General features: G+C 37.9%; 1 long non-coding RNA gene across 1 annotated transcript in view; it reads right to left on the bottom strand.

Annotated features, from left to right (window-relative positions):
* The window catches only part of LOC308608171, a 553,808-nt gene extending 540,155 nt beyond the window's left edge, over positions 1-13,653 (bottom strand). The window contains exon 1 of the long non-coding RNA XR_014014102.1: positions 13,617-13,653. This is a non-coding gene — a long non-coding RNA (uncharacterized lncRNA). The remainder of the gene's footprint in view (positions 1-13,616) is intronic.
* Between the last annotated feature and the right edge of the window lie 8,514 nt (positions 13,654-22,167).

Below are 22,167 nucleotides of genomic sequence, written 5' to 3'. Positions count from 1 at the left end.
TTAAATAAGAGAAGGACAAATGCTGCATGATTCCACTGATGTGTGGACTCTAAAAAACCAAAAATCTCATAGAAAAAGAGATCAGATTTCTGGTTGCCAGTGGCAGGAGATGGGGAATGGGGGAATGGCAGAAAGTAGTCAAAAGGTACAAACTTCCAGTAATAACATAAATAAGTACTGGGGATATAATATACAACCTGATGACTGTAGCTAACACTTCTGGGGGAAAAAAGAAAAAAAAAGTATGAATCCTGTTTTCTGACCTTGAAATTGGTTGCCTAGAATGAACAGTCCCTCCCAGGTCAGTCCAGTTTCCTACACCATAAGGCTTAAAACCTACACCTGGGTTTTCCAGCCATAGTTTGCCTCCATAGCCTCTCTTACAGTACACATTTGTACCATTAACTATGGCTTCATATTCCACATGGAAAGGTCGAATTGGTTGTCACTTCCTGGCTATCCCTACTCTGGTTTCTCTTACTTCTGAACATGGTCCTAACTTTTTAGTTTCTTTTTTAATCTTTCAGCTATATGGAGGCATAACTGACATAAAAGTATAAGAAATGTAAAGTGTACATTATGTGAGTCGATATGCTTATACATTGTGAGAGATTCCTCCCATCTAGTTACATAACACACCCATCACTGAACACGTACATTCTACTCTTCGCAAATTTCAATTACACAATACAGTGCTATCGGCCACAGTCACCACGGTTTACATTAGACCCTCAGACATTATTCATTTTTAAATTATACCCATTACTACTAGGAACCTAGAAAGAAACAGTGCTCTGTCATTAATGTTTAAATACACACACACACACACACACACTTTTTTTTTCAGTCAGGAATATGTCACTTAAAGCACATGATCTGAATCACTAGTGTATAAGTAAGATGTATTTTAATCATATACGCAAACTAGGGCTACTCAAGAATGTAACGGATTAGAAGCCAGAAGTACAGTATGAAGCACACAAAACACTAGGAGGTAGTGTAACTTGTACTACAGTGTAAAGGAGGAGAGTCCTCATGAGCTCCTTTCATGAAGAGGAATAACAGAGAAATAAGGACTTCATCTGTTAAAATGCAAAATCTAATCAAGAACAAGTTCAAATATTGTACTAAGGCCTTGGCCGGGTGAGATAAATCCTATCCTTAACACACTGGTGAGCGGCTACCTGAGATGTCTGCAGACACAGACTGAGGGTCTTCTAGAGGGTCCACTAGAGGGTCCTGGTGAGACTGACCGCCACTCGTTTCTCACTTGTCTCCCACCTCACTCCCATCACGCTGGGGGGCTTGCCTGCAACCACAAAATTGGCTAGAACTTGGAGTTGGCCTTATGTCTTCACCTGGCTGATAGGAATGGCCAGAGGAAATCATGTCTGCTTGTCCAAAAATAAAAATAATAAAAATTAAAAGAGCAGAAAGAAATCTTTTAGGTCTTTCAAACAAGAAGTGAATATGGGTGTTCCAGTGGCAATATCTTTGTTACTACAAATGATGGCTATGTACGCTCGTACAATGTAAATCAACAGTTGTTGAAGTGAACTGAAAACCCAGAATTCTGGATGTTCAAGACGACCCATGGCCTATAGTAAGCAAAGCAGAACATTAATTTATGACTAGTTTTAGTCTCATCCTTTTTGACTATTTTTACAAACGTTTTATGAGGCACACAATATATTAGTATAAAATATATGCAATAGATTTATAAATATTCTTTTATGTTGGGTATGCATTCTTAAAATATTTTTACTAACGGAGTTCCACTGTTGACATATATACAGATACTATGGTTTATATACAAGCTGATATATACATGTCAGCTTTATGGACAGGCTGAGATCTCTGACTGCAATTTATACTATAACTAAAACAGTCATTGTGGGAACACTGTAAATAAATCATTAGAATGATGACTGAAATATGAATTTCTGCTACTAGCTAATGTGAATATTAGGCGTTCTGCTTGAAGGCCTAATGAGAAGAAAATGTAAATTCTTACTAATAATCCCTGACTCTTGCCCCTCTGTTATCCCAGGTCAGCTTAACCTGCTATTCTGAAACTGGTGGATGGATCTATAACCTCCCAGGCTAACCCATACATCATTTCGACAGGACTAGGCAGAAAATTGTAGACTCCTTTTCACTGAGCCACATAATGATTCTACTTCACATTTTTACATCACCTGGCAGGTAACACAATTTTCCCATCCATGATGTCAGTTCACAAGCCTCTTGTTTCCTGGGATTCTATTATCCCAATTTCTCAGCAGTGATTTCAAGCACTGACTGCACGTTCCATTCACACTGTTGGTTTTCTGAGATCTTGCCTTTCTCCCTGGATTTTACATTCCTGAAGGATTATGACTATCCTCTCTAATCTTCAGAAGGCATGTCTCCTCCAACGAGCACTGTGCCCTGCACACAGCAGACCCTCCATCTCTGCTTGTTGATGGCTTGCTTCATATTCTCCAGTCTGACTTTCTTCCTCTCAGCCATGCCCAGGGCTTGAATGGGCTGATCTCTTTCTTCCACAGATCTCTCTTACCTTAATCCAGTGGCTGCCTGAAACCTGAAACCCCACAAAGATTTCTCTGACTCTTTCTTCTTCATTCCTCACTACCTGTTTGTAGTTTCCACTTTCTAAAACAGAATTATTTTTTGACCCATATTTGTATTGACTTCACATACTTTATTCACATCCACATCACCAGCTCTTCTGGAAACGTTTAACTACATCGCTGAGATATAGTTAATTTAAGAAGTTATTACGGAATGTTTAAGTCTATGGTTTATGTTGGTGAATGTGAATTCAGTTTAGCAGTAATCACTTTTTCATTTAACCAATGTGTACCCTGTATTTGAAAAGAACAAACAAGCTAGTTGGTGCAGAGCTTAGGTTTGGGGGGTTAAATGATATGTGAGGTTGTACCCAAATAACTATAATACCAAGTAGACTGAATGGTGTCTTCAAAAATACTCAATGTGTTTTCAAGTTCAAAGGAAGAACTTGATGACACAACCAATGCTGGCAAGTTTAATAACAATCAGAATGCTTCGTGAAGTCCCTACCTGTGCACACACTTACTAAAAACTCAATTAATAAAAAACAAAAAACCTCACTCCCTGTGTTTTACAAGCATATGATGTTTTAATAATAATATTTAAGGCATAAAATAGAATAAGTATTAAACACAAATACAAATTAAATGTTAAGAGTAATAGCAGAGAAGTGAAAGTGATGAAAATTTAATATTTCTCAAGCTGTCCCTCCTTACTTACAAGTGATTTAGAGATGTGAACGCTGCAGACAACCCACAGCAATTGAGAGTCATAAAGAAAATGGGTAATAGGGGAATTCTACTGCATTGAAGCACCCTGGCATTTTGTTCAAGGAGATGTTAGGGCTTTGAAAATAGTGCCATTGGTTCCCTTTAGCAAGATGTGGCTTCAACATCCATAATTCAACCTACCTGTTCCTTCAATTATAGTGATTCTGCTGAGAGGTCTGGCAACCACATTCTCCACAGGAAAACAGAATGACAACAGAGAGAATGTTCTCAGGAAACTGCTTGCCAGCCTTCCTTCGACACTCTGTCTCAAAGACTCACTTCAGGGATACAAGTTATTTTCATTTTAACTACTTCCCCCTACCTTTAAAATGCCAATTACTCAAAATCTAGGAGACTAAGGTAATTAGCACTCTCTCCCCTATATTTTAACTATTTAACTGGAGATAGTTACCCAGAATTTATACCTATTTAACATTTCATGATTGAATAGAAATGCCTATTATAGTTTCCAACCACAAGTGAGCCTTTGACAAATGAGTTCTCGAAAGTGCCATGCAGATACTTGTTCCTTTCACAAATGTGTACAGAACAAAATCCTAAGTGCATGGGAATTGAAATGCTCTGGTATGTAATATTTATGCCTTTAGGGTACAGAAAAATTGGCCAAAAGCCAGTTTCTAAATAAATATTCATTGTTTCTACCCTAAAGGCACTTCGATCATATTTTACTAATAAGGATGTCGTTTAGAGGTGGCATTACAGAGGTCAGAGCCTAATGAAATAGACCTTTTATCTTGTTTCCTCCTGAAGAAGTGAGCAAGAAATTAAGACCGTACAATTTGTTGCCTAAATGAGTAGAAAGAGTCCCCAAAGTGTCAAAACAAATAACTATGTTAATTAGTCTATGGTTGAATTGTCAGAATATTGATGTTCTAGATTTTCTAGGGCGAAAATCTAATTATAAAGGCCAACATCTCTTTGAATGTATATTTACATCTGTGTAAAGGATCTGTTGAAACTGCTATTATAAAATTCCTAAAAGTTTTCTTGAAATTGTGTATTTGAAAAACATTTCACACTGTCGTTCTTTAAAAGCTTCTGAACGAATTGCACGCAAACTTTTTGCTCTGGCCCATTTTCTGAACAAACCTGTTCTCATTCAGTTTTGCTACCATTTAGTAGTAAAACTTTTGTGGTCCGTGCTTCTATGTGTATTTTTATCATAAGAGAAGCTACAACTGCCAACTCAAAGAAGTAAAGCATATTTGAGGACACATATGGGGACACCATCTGCCTTGCTATTCTCCAATACCAGGCAAATCAATGGCTCTCTGTAGCTGGGCAGTGGTCTTGGTAGAGGAAAAAACTTCTGAGTTTTGAAGGCTGACATCAGAGTGGGCAACTGTATCCTCCTATCAAAGTGTCTTCTGCATCACCGAACATACTATCCTGGACTGATGTGCTGACCGAATCAACCACAGAGCTGAATTTGTCTGACATGTCCTACATTCTCAAATCATACACAGAGGTGAGGCCTCAATCAAGTTCAGGGAGTTGTCAGTTTCCCCTCAAAGAGAATAATATATGATGTCAAGACTTTGTTATATGTTTTATATGACATGTGTGAAGTTATCCTGATTTACACCTACAAATAATAAATTCTCTGTAAGGAGGATAACAGTACTCAGAAAGTTGGTTGTGTTAATATGTACGTGGTCAGGTATTTTTACTTCTGCAAAATATCTTTTCCGTGTCTGTGCATTTTGTACTTAGTGTAACACTGAGTGTTCAGTCAATTAGGTCTGGAGCTAAGTAGTTTCTAGATGCTTAAATGGAGTTGCTTACATATAAGGAACACCCATATTTTAGTAGCGTGTAGCTAATTCGGAACTCCAGAACTCCTTAGAGAATTTACAACTTGTCTCCTTACTGCCTTTCAAAATATTTACTTTGTGGTTGTCTTACTTTATTTTGCATGGAATCAGAGGTTTTATTCTAGACTATTCTTGCAGAGGATATAAATAATGTAACACCATTTAACATAAATAGATCTTAAAATATGTTATAGTTTTAATATAATAAATATAAAATCAGAATTACGGCACTAATGCAGCAAAAAGTTGAGTGCTGTGATAAGGCTAAAAATCATTCTATGTGCTCCATATGAAATGAAGTTCCACTCTCTCCAAATGTATTCTCTAACTGGAGGAATATTAAAACACTTCCAAATATCAGTAAATATAATCAATGAAAAATCAGGGATCTGTACACTACGTGAAATGGGGGTTCACAGGGGGATAATATAGGCAGAGACTGGACACAGGATGAGTCATAGAAGACAGGCTGAAATGAGCAAGGTGCACTTGAGAATCCTGAGTAGAACAGCCTTTCTGGGGCAGAGGGTCATCCTATAGGGTAGGAAGTTGACATTGAGGAAGATAGGCTTAGAAGGAGGGATGTCGAACGCCAGTGTAAGACCTTTGGCCATGAAAAATACAGACTGTCAAGCAAGTGAAAAAACTCTTTGCAGAGATTATTTTAGCAGTGTCAAGAAAAATGGTGTGGAGTAGACTGGCAGACTGAAGGCAAAATGCTTAAAACTATGTTGCACTGTATACAGTAAGAATCATCTGCAACATTTATTACTAAGGAGTCATGATGCAAAATATCTGAATCTCACAGTGAAACCAGAGGCCAAGAAGGACCTAGAAATACTCAAGCAGATGTTTCAGCAATAAATGTAAGAATTCTTCACACCTTGCTAAGGTCTGGTCTCAGGTGTGCTTAGAAATTTAATCATCTTCCAAATCCTTCCATGATTCACAGTGAAGCAGCATACATGCTCATCTGGTTACATAAAGCTTTCTGCAAAGTAAGTTCCGGATTTCAAAACATTGTAGTCAAGATATATGTTTTATTGAGAAATATTTGTATGTATCATGACCAATGCCCACATTTTTCACAGAAATTCCTGAGCTAATTTCAGGGGACAGATTACAATTTAACCTGCACGCTTACTGGCTGACGGAATACATAGGAAAACTTGCAGTGGGGAAAAGGCATGGTTCAAAAATAGATATAATCCTCATCCTGAGTGCTAGGAGAATAACCACTATTAAATGTTTCTCAAAATTTAGCAATGAATATGTCACATATGAAGCAAATTTTGACACTAACGCCTAATTTTGATTTAAATTACTTTTATTGTAATATTATTTATCTATGTATAAACAGAAAATTAGCCCTGATGACTTCAAAAAAATTCATAAATATAACTATAAAGCCTATACCATTCAAAATAACAGGCTTAATATATTATCACCGATGATGTTGTTTATATGAAACTAAATTGCCACTTCTAAGTGACTGCACTGCTGAGTTTTAGCATAGAGATTTTTGTAAATTCCACGTGGCTGTGCTATTATTTGTCATGTAATAACGTGCCAATTCTTCTAACAATTTTCTACATTCTAAATATACTGAAATTTTGTTTAGCAAAGCCTTCTGGGTTTCAAATGCCTTTAACATTAACACATTATTGCAATGATCTCTCTCTCTCTTTCTCTCTCCCCCCCACTCTGATTTCTTATTCAATCACAGCAGTACAATTTGAAATTGCAAGGCACCCAAAATTATAAGGTGTTTAATTAGGATCTCATTGATATGTCATATCAGTATTTTTTAAGAGTATACAGAATAAACACTCATAGATATATAGTTATTCATAAACATCTCACAGGAAATCCATGGGCCCCGGAAAATAGGTCTGAGGATGTCTGATTTCTGAGGAAACCAAGTTTGAAACACACCCACAAAACATTAAAAGTCGTGAGGAGAAGAGGTACTTTAATGGCTTTTGTTTATTATTTGTTTTCCAGGAACAGTGACTGATTTTTGCGGTTAATCTGAGGTAGAAATGATGAGAGAATGTGTGAGACGAGGATGCATTAGACGAAAATGTTCCTTTTTCCTTTGCAAGAGTTGCTGCCCCCAAATACACATCTTCCTCAGTGAGAACAGTGTTTATAATATTTATAAAGCACTCCAGATTTTCATTCTGTAAATCTATTCTTTCTGGGCTTTTAGCCAAGATGTAGAAACATGCTGATAACTCTGGTGACAATTTCTGTATCATCTAGGTCATTATTATAGTTACAAATAAAGTACTTGAGTTGTATGCAATTTATAATTCTATTTAACAACAACAACAAAAAAGCCTGAATTTTTGTTTTATTTCTATTTCAACTGCTTCTGTTCTTTGAGACTATAAAGATGGGCATTTACATGATTGAAGACTGGCCACAACGGTCAGTCTTATGTTACTGAATGTGGGTGAGAAAAATAAAAGGTTGAAGGAAATCATTCAACTCTTAAACATGAAGCTGCTAAAGGGCATGGTTTATTCATTACTTCTGCAAATACCCCAGTAGGGTTCATAGCTTTAGCCCCAAGTGATCTTATGCTGGATTCTCTCAGTTCTTCTGCTACTCCTTCAGGAAGCGTAGCCTTCCTGTCCTGAATAGGGAAGACCTGGTATTTGGGATGACGGAAGCCTGGACAGCTGTAAACTGAAGGATTTCTAGCCCACTGTCCTCCAGGGCATTGAATAGCCCTCTGGTAGCAGAGTCTCCATGGCTCCACCTGGCCTGGTTTTTAGGCATAAAGGATCTCCTATTGCTAATGAAGCAAAGTGGGTTGATGGCCCTTTGAGGAAACAAAACAGAGACTGTACACTGAGGAAACCCTAGAGTCTGGAGATCCAGTGTCTCATTCTCAAGCAATAGGGCTTAAAAGTGACTGCTGAACGGCTTGAGGTACTACAGAGCTAGAACAGCCAAAGGATGATCCATAGAGAGTGCTTCTTTGATTACAAATCTGCAGCACTGATAACAAAATACCATTTGGAAACTAATTCTAGTAGTTCACTTCTGGGAATTTATCCCAAGGGATTAAAAGAGGAAGCACAGAGGTGCTACAGAGGTGCTTGTGGCACTGCCACTAGTAATGGAAGATTGAAAACAAGGTCAATGCTCCATCGTTGTGTGTGGGGTGCATGAAGTTATCAGAACGTGGTAAAATGATGCTGAACGGCGTGCCAGGAAGTTCAAGACAAAATGTAGAGCCCCATGAAAAGCAGGCAATAAAATAATTTCTAAAGTATAGTATGAGTCAATGTCCCCACTAGAAACAGATGGCACACTCAAGTTAGGATAATTCTCAAATGGCTTAAGAAAGGACCATTTACAAAGATATGTGTTGTTCACAAAACCCATGGGGTTCCACAGGAGAAGGCTTAGCTCACCAAGCCCAGTGTGGCAGGAACAGGGAAGAAGCAGTTCCTAGAACCCAGAGAGCTGTCTAGGGAAGCTGCAGTGAGAGGAACTAAGCTTTGGCTGAGGTTACTGGAAGCAACCTGGGAAGGAGGGAGCCAGGGAAATAAAAACCTGCTTCTTACTCTCCTCTCTCCTTCTGATCTTCCAGGTCTCTCACTCACTGAACCAAAAGAAGCTGGAGGGCAAAGGAGACCTTGGTGCCTTTTGGGACAGAAAGATGGAATGAAATTCATCTATCTAAGAAAAGGACTGAAATATACCAGCACAGGTGTAGTCAAATTTTTATATATAAATGGATCCATAAAAAAGGAAGAGAATACACTGAAATGCCAGTGGTGGTTTTCTCGAGGGGTGGTGTGATGGAATTACGGTGAATTTTTTTTTCTTTTAATTCAACACAGTGCAAAGGCTACAGTTGGTAATGTTTCTACAATGAACATTTCATTGTTGAAACAGAAGTTTACCCATATTCATTTTATTATAGAATGCAAGTTTTAATATCTATACTTATTTTCAATATGAGGTTTTTATACTGGTTTCTTTGTTTAAATAAAGAAAATTAATCACTGGGAATGTTGAGGATGGACAGGTGGTTCAGGCACTTCTCGAAATCCTTTTTTAGAGCTGCGTGAGACAAACATATTTACTGCAAGGTAAACATATAAAGGCAAATAATAATACGTAAGAAAAAGAGGAATGAATGTAGAGTTTTATTCTACACAGAGTGAAACTCGCTAAAACATAATCCAAAATATTTTGGTTTTTTGTGCTTTAAATATTTACCTGAAACAGTGATAAAAACTTAGGTCTCATAAATATGCTAGTGATCAAACTGCCAGTGAAAATATGTCACAAGTTGGAAGGTATAAAGAAGCACAGAGCTAGATTCAGAAATGAAAGAAGTACCACAGCCCAAGAGAACTTGATACAATGTTTTTCAGACACCTTCAAATGATTGGGAGTAATGATCAAAAATAAAAGGAAGACCACTGAACAGCACGAGGAAACCAATGGTATACAACGTAGGTTTTAAAAAATGTGTGCAAGAGAGGACATTCTAGATGTAAAGAAAGAGATTTTTCAGTCTTCTAGGAAAAATTGGATGATAAAAATGAAATTTTTTCCACAAAGGTTAACTTTAGTTCTGACTGCTTCTCATATAGTTACAATCCTCACAATACACAGACACTCCTACCCAACTTGTAACCTATTCAAGATAAACTCACTGCTTGGATAATTACCTCGAGAAGGATCCTACTCTTATGATCATTTAACCTCACTATCTGAATTTATCAAAATTAATAGCTATTTTTTTAAACAATCAAGAAGCAGATAAAAGAAAACATCCATTTGGCCAATTAGGGAAATTTTCTGTTATGATAGGTATAATTGGTAAGTTCTGGGTCAAGTAGAGTGAAGCAACCCATTGGATCATTACACTCATGTAGATCAAAGAACTGAGATGAAAAAAGGTATTTTCTAGAAGTGTTAGAACCCAGCAGTCACTTTGCAGTAATAATAGAAAATAAATCCACGTAAAATTTTGAGATAAAAATCAACAAATATCAATAATTTTCAATTCTTTATTATTAAAGCAGTTGGAATGACATTTAAAATTTTCTCTGGGGAATCCACCACCTTTTTTTTTCTTGCCAGAATTAGTTAACTGCGCGCAACAAAATGTAGAAAGCAGGGCCTTCTACTATTTTGTCAGAAACTTAGCAATGTCACATACATATTCCATTATTTAAGCAGAGAATTCTATTTAAAAAGGAGTTTCTCATTTATCACTTGTAAAGTATTTTCTTTTTTGGCTTTTTGCTACAAAAATTCCTTTTTCAAAATCAAGCTCCCTGTCAACACTGAGTTTATCACTGAGTTTATCCTGGCAAGCAGCCTAGTGAAAGTCTGGCTTATTGAAGAGCTGAGTCACATTACCACATGCAGTACATTTTGTTTGGCTTTCTTTTTTTCTCCTATTTCCATACATATGAATAAATCCATAGAAGAAAAACAGCATATAAATTGCTTTTACGTGATAGAATAATATCTGCCTACCTGGACCGTATTGGGTGTCAGAAGCCCTAGTATTAACCCATCCTTGCTCTCCTGATGGGCCAAGTCACCTCATCCTGTTTTCTGATCAGAAACAAGATATACCACCTTCCAACCTTAATGGAATTGTTTAGCTAAGGTATATGAAAATGTGTGACAAGTAAAACAATTAAAAACATAAATTATTCTTAAGGTTTTGAAAGAAACTAATAAAATATAAGGGATTGGAGAACAGAATAGAGGAGATTTAAAATGGATACAGAGGAAAACGTGTTTACAATTTTCAGAAAAGGACTGGATATCAATCTCTGTCAGTTTAAAGTTTTTTATAGGCAGTGAGAGGGGAAAGAAAGAATATGAATGAGAAGTCATGCACGCACGTAGAAGCTTCACCGTAAGGATGCAGAGGAAGCAACCCTCTTTTTTATAGTTTATAGGGCTGCCTGGCAAAGATTTAATGGCCTCAAGTGATTCCCACTGTCACAGAGATCATCATATTCCCCTGTATTTAGGTTAAACCATTACAAAGCTCATTAAAATGTAAATATTACCTAGGAAGGCTATTAAACCATTTTCAACTATTTAACTATCCAATTACCCAGCAATGTTTTAATAGAAAGCATTGCAAAAAGGAGGTGTTTTCCTAGATTATGGAATAAAAGAAGCAAGAACAGGGCCCTGGTTCCAAGCTTCAGCATACAATCGTCTCTTGGTATCCAGGTAGGGAATTGGTTCCAAGACCCCCTCAGATATCAAAATACACAAATGCTCAAGTCCTTTATATAAAATGGTGTAGTATTTGCATATAACCTACTGCACACCCTGCTGTATACTTTAAATTATCTCTAGATTACTTTTAATACCTAATACAATAGAAATGGTGTGTAAATAGTTACCAGTGCACAGCAAATTCAAGTGTAGCTTTCTGGAGCTTTCTGGAATTTTCTTTTCCAATGTTTTTGATATGCAGTTGGTTCAATGTGCAGCTGCAGAACCCTATGGAGGAACACTGAAGGAAAACCAAAGTTTTAAGGTATCTAAAGTGCCACTATACAATGAGAGTTGTTTGTGTTCACAAATGCTTGTGGGACAAGCCCCTGGGTCTATACATGGACTCCAACAACAGAATAAAATAAAATCTTTACACAGAGTTTAGCAAGACACTACACCTTTATGTCCAAAATGTCAATATCCTACCAAGTCAGCACAGCCAAGCCAAACTTTACATACACAAAAGAGTCACTGTTTTATCAGATAGAGCAATAAGGAGTTTGTCCATAGTGAGAGATTTACTCTTAGAAAGCAGGGAACTGACAAATCCCTTCCCAGCATCTTGACAGCAATCTTGCAACATAGGTATGATTACACCCAGTTTGAAAAATAGTGAGAATGTTTCAGAGACGTTAAGGAGCTTCCCTGGGGTTGCTCAGATGGTGGGAGCTGGAACTCGGTCTACAAGTGAATTTAATTGACTCCAAAGCCTGTGTTCTTCCCACCACAGCTTGTGAGGGGGTGGGGAGCTAGGACATGTTGAAAATTGAACTTCTTTCGGTTGTCTCTGTGCAATGTGGTCTGAACACTGACTATAACTTGGATATCACACATTTATATAGTTACGATTAAACATTAAAAAGATTTCATTGTAATTTTATCATAGCTAGTCCCCACTATGACAGGGAGAATTTGAACTGTGCTTTTGGAAATACCTCTTGGTCACTTATTTATGGGCTCCAACCATAACAGCACAGGACTTTGACAAGGAACAGTGTTTTTTTCCAAAACGCATTTGTTTGCTAACTAAACAACTTGGCACGTGGTAAATCAGGCTCATATACCCAAATCACCAGACCACAGAAACACACACCATATAAAGAAACAACTAGTAGGCGGCGAAAAGAATGACCATTTATGAATTTACTCATCTTAACAACATAACTAGGCTGAAAGCTTCTCGGTTACCATAACCCGCAGCACGGTTCAGTGGCCCAAAGACAGTGAGTCTCTCTTGTTACAGCATCCACAAGTGTAAAAGTAAAAATGTGAAGGTAGTCGAACCAACATACAGCAACAAGTAAGATTTGGAACCAAGATCAGTAAGAGAGATCGATGCGTGCTATGTAGGCTGCTGAAAGGCATCAGATGAAGACAAAGGCCATGGCTTTTCAGAGAAACAGAACGTCTGTGCCAGGTAAACCGTAATTAATAACCCCATCATGATTTCACTGCCTGACCAAACGCTTCGAGAAAGCCAAGTGGAGACACAAGCCCACGATCTGGTCATTTCTTGTTACACAGTAAGCACAGAATATACTATGAATATATACTAGGACTACATTAGGACTATACCAGGATTCTTGTCAATTTAAATCCTAGAATGAATCAGCAACGTAATTTAAATCCTAGTTAAACCCAATATATTACTAACATTTTAAAAGTCTATGTATTCAGTAAAGAATATGTATAGTGTTATTGTCAAATACTACTGTGAAGATACAACCATTTTTCACTTTCAAAATGACAAAGCCAACCAACCAAACAAATAATAAAGACCAGTAACAAAAACTGCAACCATGCCCCAACTGGCTGCTAATTTCCATGAAAATTGTCAAAAAAAAATCAGAACTGAAGCAAATGTAACAGAACTAAGCTGTGTTCTTTGTATCTTACTTCAACAGGTATTTCTTTTAAAGTCACCAGGTTAATTAATTATTCCTACAAAAACAGGAAAATGTGCCAGTCTGTCCTTTCTATGCAATGTCTCCACCACGAACAATAATCTGGAACTTAAGATAATTAATATTATATAGCCTTGCCTTTGAACAACACAGCTGTCAGCCATGAGACTTTAAAATTAATAGGCTCTTTGAAGCTATAAATCAGAAACCATGATAATTTTATATAATATTTCTTAAAAGGCACTTACCTTTTCGAAGCAAAGCACACTTCTGGCAGCAAACTGCCTGTTAAAATAAAACATATCATTTATTGGTCTCCAGTAAATAACCTAAAGGATGATGCATTGTTATACGTAGCACAATTATAGGCCAACTTTTAAAACTTTTCCTGATCTAATTTAGTTTCTTTTTTTTTTTTACTAAAAATTAAAATCACCTCCTTGGTTGTAATAAATAGATGCCTTTCTGTTCAGTGCATATGCACTGAAACCACAGAAGCTAATGAGTTTCATGTTTGAGAGCAAAACAGAAATTACGGGGCACATTATCCAGGTCATGGCTGTAGATTTCAGTACCTTCCATTCACTGACTGTAATGAGATGTACAAGAGTTAATGTCGATGAGGGAAGCTTTAAGGGTTAGGTCTCCCAGCAAATTTCATTTTTACTAAATAAAAATAAAGCACCATCACATAGAAATTATTAATATAAGATGTACTCTTTTCAAGTTTGCATTAGTTATTTGAGTGTCTTACATACTTCTCACCAAACTGCATTAAAATCTGGGAGATTTAATTTACAATACTTCACAACTATCACTGAGATGAAAGGAAGCCATGGTTCCACACGATATGCAGCCAAGACTGTACTTGAAACAACACTGGCTTGAATCAATATAACATTTAATCCTAATCAGAGTCTGGGACATAGTAGGAGAAAGAGTAACTGTAGAAGAAACTCTTTTGATCATACTTCCTTTCTCACAGGACCTGAATTCATTTTCTCGAAGCAAATATGAAAAATATCAAGAATTTCCTTAGGAACTCTGTTTGCATATGTAAGACTACACAGATGCGTCTTTTTCTACTGCCTACATATGTCACAAATCCTGACACTGAGGTGCCTCTAGGTACTGAAAAAAAATTTTTTTAACTGAGTTTAATCATATCCTCCAAACAAGTTAAGATCCAAAGCCCTGCAAAATTGATAACGTTTAGATATTCATTTGTAAACAGAAGTGGCTCCCATTTCAAAGTCACCTGAGTGCACTTGAGTGTTACATTGTCAGGACAGGAAAATCACTTCTCACCCTAGTCCTAGCTGGACTCTCTAATGAGATCTACAGATGGGGTAGGAAGTACTCAGAGATGGATGGAGAGCCAGTCTGAGAATGCCAATGGCTCCAGGGGTAGGAAGTGCTCAGAGATGGATGGAGAGCCAGTCTGAGAATGCCAATGGCTCCAGGGGTAGGCTGTGCTCCCGGAAGACCCTCTGTCACCCCTGGTGCCCCACTGTCCCTCTGTCTGCCCCACGCAAACATCAGGCTAAATTCCCTCTCCAAAGCTGCCGCTCTCAGCCATTCAGGGCAAAAGGGATTGAGGGTAAATCACACAATGTAACTATCCCCCTGCCCACAGAGATGATTTCTAGATATAAATGGAAGCATTTGGTATTTATATTTATATCAAATGCTTCTATTTTGCTTTGATATACACAGAAGCATTCAGGACAAAAATAAAGTTCAAGTCCTGTTAATTCTTGCACATCAGCAGTTTACTTTTCCCCAGAATCACTACAATAGCTGAACTTGCACAGTCTCTCACGATGGCTGTCCTTCAGCTTGTTAGGGGGTCTCCACAGCCCACTCCTGTCCACACACCTCACCCCAACCCTAATCCAATGTCCACGCAGATGGCACAGTTCTCTTTTTCAGGAGCAGATATAGTCAAGTTTCAGCACTACTTAAATCGTTTTGTTATCACTCATAGAATGAATTTCAGAAGCCTTGGCGTGGCTTCTGAGGCCCATTGCTCTGAAGCCCGCTGACATCTCTAACTTCTCATGACACCCTCCGCTCACCACCTCTTTGGAGACTGAAGGCAAAGTGTGAATCTTGAAGACTGAGTGGGATTTAATCAGACAGTGGCAAACGAACAGATAAAAGGTAAAGACATGGGGGAAGCTGACAGCCTAGAGTTTTACTCAGTACATCACTTTGGCTGAATTAGAGACAGAAAGGGGTAATGCTGAAGGGCCCAAATCCTTATGCTGTGTTAAGATGTTTCTACTTCTTTCACTGAAGAACACAGAGGATTTTGAAAAGGAAGGCTGATACCATATTTTTAACTTTGATTATCGGGTTAGCAGTATGGTGGCTGGTTACCGTTGGTGAAATAGGCCTGCTGGGAGACTTCTGATGGAATCCATAATTGAAAAGGTGAAAGACTTGACTGAGAGGCTGGGGGAAGTAAACAAAGGGAGAACTAAGCAACACATTCCCAAGGTATTTAGGAGGTGCAACTAACACATAGCTTTGACCATGTGAGGACAGAGGTGTATAGAATATCTTTCCATACTTGGTATGTGTGATGAAAGCACCCATGTAGCACCCATTTCCAAATGAGTGTATCATGAAAGTAAGAAGGATGGAGAATGAGAGAGAGAAGATGATGTGTTTGTTATCAGACTTTTTAAGGTTTCAGATTTTTGAGGCTCAGCAAAAACTTGGTAGACTCGGCTCAATGCTTTGATATACACTCTAATTTTATAATTGAGCAAATTAAAACTAAAATATATGATATCTGCCATCTCAAGGTCATACAGCTACTAGGTAGTAGAGGAAAGATTTTATGTCTACTTTCTTGACTCCAGATCCCATTCTCATTATAGAATTGGCTCTCGGCTTTTAAATCCATGCCTAAATATCACAATTTTTCATCTGTAATTTGGCGATGATATCTCTCCCTTTGATTTATCTAAGATGCCATGATGTTAAAATTTAGTAAATATAAGCAGCCATCTCTCCAGTGAATGTTTCCGTTCCCTTGGTGTGATATCCTTTTGAAACCTAATTATTGATGGACAATTACCTTTTCAAAAAATTAATGCAAATGGTCTTGCAGCTTGGCCCTACCATTCCACATTGATTCCACTTAATTAGGGGACCAAAAACCATGTCCATGTCTATGTTGATGAGGACAGTGGATATGGAGCATGAAAAGAGACCAGATGGTTCTTAACATTGAGTTGCCTACCTAGCGAGAGAGGTTCTCTGATTCTTTTTCATTTCTGTTTCAGGCTGCCTCTAACATCCTTTTAATGGAGATTTTTATTTGTGCATTTCATCGCTGTTATGTGAATCTGTTGCTACTGAATATGTTGCCTACCCAGCCTCTTGTGAAAATTAGTATGGTTCTTTGTGGTTATAAATAACAACTGTATTCTTTTTGATAGAAAGGACAATTGAAGGGTTTTTTGGTTATTTTTTTATTCTTAAACTTTGTTCATATTGATTTATTTGGATTGTTAACCATGAAACATAAAGGATTATCTCAAATAAGAGTATGTCACGTAATGTCTATTTTGCTCTTTGCTAGAAATGGACCATTACACTGCCAAGACGCATTGTTAGAGTGATTTATTTTCCTGGGTTCCACCCTCCTCCACCCGACTATGCAGAGATATGTTAGTATATTCCTCTAAAGTATTGTTTTTTCATCGAGGATAAACAAAGAATTTGTCATGCGTACCAGAAATATTATTTATCACCGAAGTTAGTGAAAGGCTGAGACATGTTTAATCGTGCAGTGTATACAGCAATAAATCCACTTCTGGAATTTTAAGAAGTTGCATTTAGATAGAAAGAACTCTTTTACTTTAAAGCCATAAAGCCCTTTACAAAGCCAATTATATTATTTGTCAAAAGCGAGTGGCTAGAGGTTAAGGATATTGACTTGAGAATCACAATGCCTGGGTTGAAAGGGCACCTCAATACTGCTTACTGCAGTGTGACCTTCATTCAGCAAGTTACTTCTCTCTGCCACTGTTTCTTCAAATGTCAAAAAAGGAAAATAACAGTCACTATCTCATAGGGTTATTATGAGGATAAAAAGAGTTAATGTATGTAAAGCATTTTGAATATGGCTAGGCACATAATTCCCCCTCGATATGTTAGCTTTTATAATGATTTGAGTGACTATTGTTCTACTCTTTGGTAGAGTAATTATCAAGTGATATTTATTATATAAGCTTAGGCTTTGCTGAATGTGAAATATCATAATGCCTCAATTTTCCTGAACTCAGCAGAAAATCCGATAGTGATAAAAAATGAGTAGCAAGTAGATATCACAAATTTTATGCACAATATCTGAAATATGTTAGCTATACACAAGAGCCTCAGGTTGGTTTTTTGTTTGTTTTTTTGTTTTTTTTTTAAGGTCTGGCACTGTGCTACAAGTGATGCAAAGATACAAGACTCCTTATCCTTAAGCAACTTGTAATCTAGTTGAAAAGGAAATAAGAATAAATACAATATCAGGTAATATAGAATTATTTCTATGAGAAAGTGACAACAGGAGAGAGATGAGGGAAGTCATGTTATTTTTGGCAGGAAGGCAAACTTTTGGAACACTGTCCATGCTGTATCATCTTATGTGAACCCACACTGCTGTCTGGCGATATTTTTATTCAATTTTAGAATTATGAGCTCTTGCCTCTCTACAAAGTTTTAGTATCAGCCTAACAGTGAATGCCTTATTTCTAATTATTTGTACTGCTGAAAATCATAATTAGTGTAACAAACGTTTACTGAGTACGAATTAAGGTAGCACACAGGAAGAGAGCAGCATGGAGGCTTTATTTGAGTACCCTGAGGATAATAAGAGAATGACCCAACCTTAGAAGACTCAGAATAGCCAAAGCAATCTTAAAAAACAACAAAGCTGTAGGCATCATGCTCCCTGATTTCAAATTATATTACAAAGTTATAGTAATCTAAACAGTATGGTATTGGCATGCAAATGGACATAGATCAATGGAACAGAATAGAGAGCCCAGAACAAACATGGTCAATGATTTATGTGAAAGGAGCCAAGAATACACAATGGGGAAAGAAAAGTGTCTTCAATAAATGGTGGTGGGAAAACTGGACAGCTACATACAAAAGAATAAGACTGGATCCCTTATTTACGGACCCCTAACCGTACACAAGCAATACTTCAAAATGGATCAAAGACTTGAAGGTAGGAACTATAGCCATAAAACTCTTAGAAGAGAACAGAAGTGGTAAGCTTTTTTATTTAAATTTTTTTTTTCTTGGAGTATAGTTGATTTACAATGTTGTATTAGTTTCAGGTGTACAGCAAAGTGAATCAGTTATACATATATGCACTTCTTTTTTTTTAGATTCTTTTTCCATATAGCCATTACAGAGTATTGAGTAGAGTTCCCCGTGCTATACAGCAGATTCTTATTAGTTACCCATTTTATATATAGTAGCGTGTATATGTCAATCCCAATCTCCCAATTTATCCCTCCCCCCCACTTATCCCCTGGTAACCATGATGGTTTTCTACATCCGTGACTCTACCTCTGTTTTGTAAATAAGTTCATTTGTACCTTTTTTTTTTTAGATTCCACATATAAGCAATATCATATTATATTTGTCTTTCTTTGTCTGACTTCACATATTTTATGACAAAATACTTGCAAACGAAGCAGTAAGCTCTTTGACATTGGTTTTGGAGACAATTTTTTGTATTTGATGCCAAATATACAAGTGGGACTGCATCAAAGTAAAAAGCTCTGCACAGCAAAGGAAACCATCAACAAAATGGAGTTAACCCAGTGAATGAGAGAAAGTATTTGCAAATCATATCTGTTAATGGGTTAATACCCAAAATACAAAAATGAACTCACATAACGTTATAGCAAAAAACCAAATCTGATTAAACAATAAGATCTGAAAAGACATATTTCCAAAGAAAACATACAGGTGGCCAATAGTTACACAAAAAGGTGTTCAACATCACCAGTCGCCAGAGAAATGCAAATCAGAACCAAAATGAGGTGTCACTTCACACCTGTCAGAATGGCTATCCACAAAAAGACAACAAACAACAAGTGTTGATGAGGATGTAGAGAAAAGGGAACCCCTGTGTACTGTTGCTGGGAATGTAAATTGATGCAGCCACTGTGGAAAACAGTATAAAGGTTCCTCCAAAAATTAAAAGTAGAACTACCATACGATCCAGCAATTCCACTTTAGGGAATATGTGTGAAGGAAGCAAAACATTATGTCAAAGAGATATCTATACCTCCATGTTCACTGCAACATTATTTGTAACAGCCAAGATATGGAAACAATCTAAGAGTCTGCTGATGGACGAAGAGACAAAAAAGAGGTGGTAGGCATATACAGTGGAATGAAATTCAGCCATGAAAAAGAAGGAAATCCTGCCATTTGCAACAACATGGATGGGCCTTAAGGGCTTTGTGCTAAGTGAAATAAGTCAGACAAAGCAAGACAAATAGTGTGTATCTCACTTATAATTGAAATCCAAAAAACAACCGCCATCACCAAATAACCAAGCTCATGGATACAGAGAACACTGTAATTACTGGGGGGAGAAATAGATGAAGGGGGTTAAAACACACAAACTTCCATCTATAAAAAAATAAGTCATGGGGATGGAATATGCAGCAATGGTGACTACAGTTAATGATACTGAATTGTATATTTGAAAGTTGGCTAAGAGAAGAGGTCTTAAGAGTTTTCACGACTAAGAAAAAAGAATGTAGCAATGTATGGTGATGGATGACAACTAGACGTATTATAAGCATTTTGCAACATACTCAGATATGTAATCACTATGTTGTATACCTAGAACTCTATAATGCCATTTGTCAATTACATCTAAATTAAAAAGTACTACTAAAAATGAACAAAACAGTTTAAGTACTAAGACTAAGAAAACAGGTGACACAGTGCCAGTGGATGGGAGAGGCCATTTCATTTTGCATGGCCATGAAACTACGCTCAGAAGATGTGACACTTGATCTAAGATAGGAATGAATGACAAGCAGCAGCCAGTCTCGGAGGGTCTAGCAGCAGAACCTTCCAGGAAGAAGGAAGCACAGAGGGAAGGCCTGAAAAAAGATAAAAATATTACTATCTGTGAAGAGAAAGCCTACAAGTGAGAAGTCTTCTGAAGAAGGTCTGGAAGATGGGCACGCAACCAGGTTTTGAGTTAAGGGCTATTTTGCAAGTGCAACTGGACAGCAGCGAGGTTTGGGAGGAGGGGTAACATGATCCAATTTACGTTTTTAAAACAATTCTTCAGGTGTTGTGTGAAGTGTTAGCAGGGGTCAAGGGTAGAAACCGGGACAGGAGTTAAGAAGCTACTGCAGTGACCAGGCGAGAAGCGATGGGGCTTGGACGTGCCAGCCGCAACGGTGACGGAGAGACACAGATGATGGCAGAATGACGTTTGGATGCAGAGCTCCCAGGATTCGGTGATGGATTGGAGGTGAGAGTGACAGAGACAGGAAGGAAGCCCTAGGTCTCAAGAAGGCAAACTAGATTATGCCGCCATTTACCAAGATGGGATTGAGGGAGGAAAACACACAACTGGGGAAGAAAATACCGATTTATATTTTAGCCTTATCTAGTGTGAGGACCACACTGACACGTAAGTGGGAACGTTGCATACGTGGTTCTAGAAAAGAACATGTGGGGTCTACAGGGTGTTTCAGCGTCCACTATTCACTTTTAAGCTAGATGTTTTTGTTGTAGCTGTGGGACTGTCCTACGCTCCGCTCTGAACTAGCCCACAAAGCACACATGCAGCTCCTGCCCCTCTCTGCCGGATGACACTATATGCCCACCCACGTGTCACAAAGTGTTTCCAGACACTGCTGAATGGCAGGAAGTATGGGAAGGCAAGATTTCTCTGGGTTGAGAATCACCAGTCTTGAGATATACATTTAGATGTAAAAATAAAGACTGAATTTGACACCGGCGATATGGACTATCTCATTATGAGAAGCAGGGGGGGAAATAGTAGATGGCTCACCCCGGGGGACTCTAAAATTAGAAACTGACCAGAGGAAGAGGCTCTGGCAAAGAAGACAATTGCGGCAGAAATTAAACCTGATAAGTGTGGTGGGTTGGAATCCTAGAGAAGCAGCTCTTGCCAGCAGGAGAGAGCGAGCATATGTGGTTCATACGAATGAGTTTGATTAGGTAAACAAGGGCAGAAAAATAATCGCTTCTAGATCGGCATCTTAAGAGAACTGGCCTCTAAAAGTCATGAGGCAGCCTCAGTGTAAGAATTTCCATCATCTTAAATTATTTTAGCAAGATATTCTGCTTGGGTAAGAGTCTGACAAGAGATGGGAGGTGGTTGGTTATCAGCCTCTTCTCAATTTCTTTAGCTGTGTTTGAGGCTTGGTGCTCAAGGGGCCAGTAGCAGGTGAGGTTGGAGCTAATGCTTCTCTCAGGAATTTGCACAAAGGACTGAGATACCTCTAGGGGGACCCTGAGCTCCCACCTGTCCCCTGAATTGGAATGCTGTACAAACATGTCTGATGTCTAAACTGCTGCTGTGACCAAGGCCAGACTGCAGAAAAAGGCAAAGTGTTCGTGGGAGCGAAGTTACCCTGAGGTTGAAAGGAGTCTGGGAAAGTCAACTGGTCTCGAAGGACAAAGAGTCAGAGGGGAGAGCTACCCTGAACCCAACACCTTTCTGACACTGAAAACTTTCTTGTCTGCCACCCTGATCCTGTGCACATTTGGGGAGGA

This window comes from Mesoplodon bidens (assembly GCF_964165515.1).
Source record: "Mesoplodon bidens genome assembly, chromosome: 20".
Taxonomy (NCBI): domain Eukaryota; kingdom Metazoa; phylum Chordata; class Mammalia; order Artiodactyla; family Ziphiidae; genus Mesoplodon; species Mesoplodon bidens.
The sequence above is the reverse complement of the archived record's forward strand: the minus strand, read 5'-3'. Positions and strand labels throughout refer to the sequence as shown.